General features: G+C 34.5%; 1 pseudogene; it reads left to right on the top strand.

Moving 5' to 3' along the window:
- Positions 1-4,111: 4,111 nt before the first annotated feature.
- LOC100617215 (dnaJ homolog subfamily A member 1-like) lies at positions 4,112-6,047 on the top strand (annotated as a pseudogene).
- The last annotated feature ends 345 nt before the right edge of the window (positions 6,048-6,392 follow it).

Genomic DNA, 6,392 nt, shown 5'->3' on the forward strand with positions numbered 1-6,392 from the left:
CTCAAAGACCCTGTTATGGTCTTAACACATGTATAGGTAAAGGCAAAATTTCCTTAGAAGCAAGATTTCAAAGTTGCTTTTTCCTCTACTGAGTCAAATCAACTGCTTTCTTTTATTAAAAATGTTTAAAACAGAATCTTGGCCATACCTCTCTGACAACAGTATGGTTATGAAAATGTAAGATGGCTATATATCTATACATATGCATGGAGATGAACCCATATACCCAGATAAACATATATATGTAAAGTTTTTCAAGGTTTATCCTTTTCCTTCTTATATTTCCATCAAAGGCGTCTTTATTACCAGTGAACATTATTGTCATGGAGGTATACGCATTTTATTTTTCTTCCAGACTGCTTTGGTTGTATGATGGAAATTTTCACATGCTATCTCATTAGTATCATTTCTTTCACATAGATATTAATTTTTCTATGACTTGTTCTTTGCCCACTGATTATCAAAAATGTTATTGTGTTTAGATTTAGGATATTTTTAATGTAAGTATTTTGCTTAATTCATTGCATTGTAGTATATAAAGGATGTGTTTATTCTCTCTGCTTTTATATAGATGTTTGTAATTTTCCTGTGCCCTAGCACAGTGTCTATTTTATGGTGATTCCATGTGATATGGAAAAATTATATATATATATATATATATATACATGTATATATATACACACATATGTATACATATACACATTTTAATATAATTTTGAATATGTCATAAGTCTTCACAACTAGAAACAAATAAGGTGTCTTGATTTGGAAACTAAATTAAAAATATAAAAAATTCAGAGAACCATAGGAAGACTTTCAGGCAATTGAGAAGAACAAAGGAAACAGAAACAGGAAAATAATATACATGATCACAAACAAGAGTGTGCCATTTTCTTTCTTTCTGGGTTCATTCTTTCTCTGGGCTTTTCCACCTTCCCCTCAACCTACATCCAAGCCAATGCTTTGGAGTTTACCAAGAGGTGGTTGCTGTTAAAACTACCTTCAGGATTCTAGAAATAGTCCTAGAGATGAGGATGCAAGTTGCATTTCTATCTCTATTGCTTTTTAATCCCCCATTGTGTACTTCTAATGAATAAATTACTCAAATATTTATATTTAAATAAATATTATATTATAGTTAAAATAATATCATATTTATAGAATATTAACAAAAATATGACATTAACAAGTAAACACACTACAAAAGATGACTGCATATGTCTAATACATATGATATATATTATAAATATATCTATATTTATTTATATCTTGATTATGACCAACATCACAACCACCAAAGTCACCTCAAACCCTTGAATATAAGTACTTGCTTTCAGTGCTCTAGAAATAAAATATTACTCTATTCAATGTCTTTCAAGGTATTATTAAATAAAGTCTTTTTTCTTAAATCCTCTTCATAAAATAAAATACAAAACAGCTTCCTCAGAAAGATTTCTCCATTTTTTCCTGATTCATATTTGACTTCTCTCCATTAATGGCAAGAAACATTTCTTTAGCTCCTTTCATGCTATCAAATTTAATAGTGTCTTTCTGTAATTTTCAAGTAATGTTCTATAATTTTCAATTCACATGTAAAAACTGATGAAAACACACATTCTCCCCTTACTCTAGAAAGTCAGATATTAGTCAAATTTTCCAGAGATCCTACTGATTCACAGATAAAAATGCCTTCTTCTTTCCCTTATAAGGTAAGATGCTTCTTTTCAAGTCATTTCTTGACTGTCAACACCAATATTCTATTTGCTCTTAAATCTAGTGTTCTATATAATATATGAGCAGTAAATATCTTGTGAGAAATGCTTGAGGATAAAAGGGTTACAGATGTAAATATAAAGAACAATAACAAAAGTGAAACTCAACACTCTATAATGATATATAAGCTTCACTTCAAGAAGAGCTGAGAGAATACACCACCACCACACACACACACCACCACCCCAGACCTCCTTGGAGAAGTGGAGGATATTCTTGGGGAATATCACAAATGACATTAGTAGATGTTTTAGTTCATTTCAATGAACTCTTTTCTTTCTCTTTCTAGTGGTTCATTTTCCAATAAAGGAAAGTAGGGGTGGAGGCTATATTTAGAAATGGGAGTGACACAAAATTAAGATAAACTTTATATATTCAAAAAGCAAATGGTCACTCAAGATAAAATTAAAATTAAATACTCAAGGAAAAGGAAGAATGGAATTAAAATATGGAATCATAATTACATAGAAATGAACTAGAGGAGCAAGTTCAACTCTGTTGCCCTAGAAGTTCTAACTCTTGGGGAAAAGAGGAATACGGAATAATGAAAGAATAAAAGAATAGCCATGAATAGTACAGTATTTAGAATAGTGTAGAAGGAGATAGACAAGGAAAATAAAAGGTCAACAAGGGGGTAAGATATGCCTAATGAGAATGGGAAGATGGAAAAAGGGATAGAAGTGATTGAGGCAATCATGCTGGAGCCTTGGTAGGACAGGCCATTTCCTCTTAGTGCCACCAACCTCTGATTCCCAGAAACCACCTTAACTTCTTTGGAGGAACAAGATGTTCTCTTTGGGTCTCTTGTCTCTCATTTCTCCCCTCTCTCTGCCCAGGGCTCCTCCTTCCCTTTAACTTCCTCCCTTTTTTCTTCTCAACTCAACATCACTGCTGATGTCCACAGCTTGTTTGTATGCATCTGTTCACAGCTTGTTTGTATGCATCTGTTCACATACTGTCTCCCCTATTAGACTGTGAGTTTCTAAAGGGCAGGGACTGACTTTTACCTTTCTTTGTACCCCTCAGAACTTAGCACACAGTAGGCACTTAATAAGAGCCAAATTACTTTTGAGGGATGAGTTCAGTCTCTGCAATTCTCTCTATCCTTCCCCCTTTTCCCTCTCCTTACCACTCACAGAAGGGTTTCAGCCTCAACCCCTCTCGGCCAAGGTCAGACAGCCCTTTCCCTCTCCCTTGGACCCCTACATTCTTCTGTTGTCATGGTAAGCAGTAACAGCTTTTTAGAAAAGGGCATCATAGAAATGTTAGTGAATGAATGAATGTAGCATTTATTATGTTCAGAGCACTTAGCACAAGCTAAGAGATTGTGTTTAGGTAAGATGAAGGGGAAGGTAATGATTTCAAAAATAATATTAATAATACATAGATACTTCTATAGCAAATTATCTACTGCAACTCCTCCTACTCAAATGTTTCTTTTTTCTTCCCCACAAATTGGGGTGGGAAGAAAATAAATTTTATCTACACTGATAAATGTGGAATGATTATACATATCCAAACTAGTTTCAGGGGAGAGTTGATATCACAATGGTATTTTGCATTTAAAATGCAAATTTTGATTTATACCTAAATTTATACCTATGATTTATACCTAAAAAGAATCTTAAAGCTCCTTCTAGTCCAATCCTTTCATTAAAAATGAGGCAACTGATAAAAAAGCTGAAATGAGTTTCCAAATCATATAACTAGTATTAGAACTAGGATTCAAGTCAAGGTCACTTCACCGTGAATATATTGCCATATCAAGCCTGATGTTATTTTAAAACAATGTCATTTTGGTCATTTCTATCCTATAGTTTACCTTTCGTGGTCAATTTTTGAATTTGTGTTTGTTAAGCTTTATAAAATGCTGCCCAAACCCCCAAATTCTTAGAAAAAGTTCACTTGAAACAGCTCAAAATTCCCAAGATAAATGAAATCTGGAGGATAACGATACACTCAAATAACCTGACATTTAATTAGATAAAATTCCCATTCATTTTGATTGTGAGGATCAATGAGAGGATTAAACAATTAGTAAGTGAATTTGGCTCTCTCTAAATTGTCGATCCAAATGATTTATAACCACACCATATGTGTGGTCGTACCTTTGAGGCACAACTTCTATAGAGAATACCAAATCAGAGCCCTAACTAGGCTATAGAGGCAGAGACTTTATCTCAAGGTGGGTATTAGCCCAATTAAAGGGACAACTTTTTCTATCAAAGGAATATTTAAAAGACAGCTGATAGCAATTTTACTCCCATAAGGAAGGCACATCCAGAACATCAGAAGGATTGCCCAGCTCAGGGCAGGAAAGCATTGTAGTTGTGACCAAATGAGCCACTCACGGTCTAATAAGACTGGAAAAGAAAGCAAGATTCCCACAAGGAAACAGCGGTAATATCTGATGGCTCCTTTCTGAGTCTGAAATTGGTACTGGCAAGGTTCAGTCTCTTTTTAGACAGAGCTCCCTAATGTCTTCTCTAACTCCAACATATTTTTGAAGCCTTTTTTTTCTTCTGGAGCTTTTAAGAAGGAGAAAATTAGCTTCAAGTTATCTTTCAGCACCCATCCCATTTCCTCTCAGCATTATTACTGATCAGATTTCTTGAATGTTAATTGTGAAGAAATAACTGACTTGAGAATCTGATAATTTGGGAATAGTCATGTAGGAACTTCCCAGAAAACTTAGAGAGAAACATAGGGTAGAAAATGTCACTGCCCGAGCTCAGGGCACAAGAACTCAATCCCCCTGTCCATCTTTCTTGCAATTGCTCCCCAAACATCTTAACCTTAATCCTGGATGGTCCCTTTTCACCCACCCTCCAATGAGAGCATTTCTACACCTGATATACTGCAAGCATTGCTCCTGGACTATAGAAAATGGTGAAGAAAAAAACTTCTATATGATGTTTTGGGAGTATAACCAGACTCCCAAGAAGAGTTAAAAAAAAAGACACATAGAAAACTAGCCTTGAAGTATCACCCACATAATCCAAATGAAGGAGAAAGTTTACCAAGTTATTTTTGAAGCAAAGAAAAGTGATATTCAACAAAGGCAGAGAACAAACCATCAAAGAAGTTGGCTCTGATGGTGGTTTTGGTTCTCCAATGAATGTCTTTGATAGGTTTTTTTGGAGGAAGCAGAAGAAGGCAAAGGGAATGGAGAGGTAAAAATGTTCCTCAGTTGTCAGTAACCTTAAAAGATTTATATAATGGTGCAACAAGAAAACTGACTTTGCAAAAGAATGTAACTTAGGATAAATGTAAAGGACAGGGTAATAAAAAAGGAATTCTTGCCCTTGTCCCAATTGCAAAGGTACTGGAATTCAAATGAGAATTCATCAAATAGGACCTGGAATGTTTGCATGGAATGCCAAATGTAAAAAATAGACTAGAGTACAGGACTACAATCCCCACAAGCCTTTGCTCCACTTCCCCAAAATGCTTTGTAATCTCACGGGAATTCTGAGGTGGGCCGAGATCGAGGAAGGATTTAAGCTGGTGGAAAAGGTTTTTGGGTCTTGTTTTGGACTTCCGTTTTGGAGCAGATGAGTCTCTTCCGTGATGTGAGGTTATCTGGCCTAGGCTGGCCTAGGCATGTGTTTTTTCTTCTTCTGTATTTTCTTTAATCTTTAACCTTTAATAAACCTCTAAAAAAATATAATACTCCTTGCAGAGAGAAACTAATTTCTACCTGCCTCATTTTAACTGTTACACAAGGGCATGAGTAACAAATGAGTCCTAAAGATAGATGGGAAAATTATAATAGAAGGAAAATTGTTCAACAACAACAAAAAATAATTCTGCGGGTTCAAGTTGACAAAAATATGAAAGATGGTTATAAGATAATATTTCATAATAAGTGTGACCAGAAGCCAGGTCTTGAGCCAGGAAATACTATCATTGTTTTGGATCAGAACGTTATAGGTTACACAATGAGTAAAGCATTGTTTGGTGTAAGCATTGTTTGACTTTTAGAAACTGATATCAGTTCTTGATAATCAACCTATAGTCATTACTTCTCATCTTGGTCAGATTGTTAAATATGAAGATATCAAATATGTGCTGAATGAAGGCATGCCTGTTTATTGCTGACATTATGAGAAACGAATTGGATAATTGAATTTATGGTAAACTTCCCAGAGAATGGCTTTCTTTCATCAGATAAGTGAACTTTGTTGAAAAAGTTCCTTCCTGAAAGATAGTAGACTGAAGAAATGGATCAGTTAAAACTAGCAGACTTTGACCCATCTCAAGAAATAATGTGACACTACATTGGAACTTATGAGGATGGAAAGAGAGGTGGTGGTCATTGGAAAACCTCTGGGGGAGGGGGGAACAGTGAACCCAGTGAGTATTCTTCTTTGTAATGCTGTCTTTTGTATGGAAAAGTGAATGAATGAAGTACCATGATCATCTTAAGACACTCATTACTACTTAATGTTTTTGTTTTAGTATTCATCTTTAGGGTTTTTTAAAGTTAATAAATAAAATCAGTTTCTTTTAAGTTAATGAATAAAATGTTCAGTGTGCAAGAAAGTTTATCATATTTTTTTACTTAGGGTAAAGAAGTCCTTGAGCATTTATTCATGACTTGTAATTTTTTTTGTTTT

The sequence above is a fragment of the Monodelphis domestica genome, chromosome 2 (assembly GCF_027887165.1).
Source record: "Monodelphis domestica isolate mMonDom1 chromosome 2, mMonDom1.pri, whole genome shotgun sequence".
Classification (NCBI taxonomy): Eukaryota; Metazoa; Chordata; class Mammalia; order Didelphimorphia; family Didelphidae; genus Monodelphis; species Monodelphis domestica.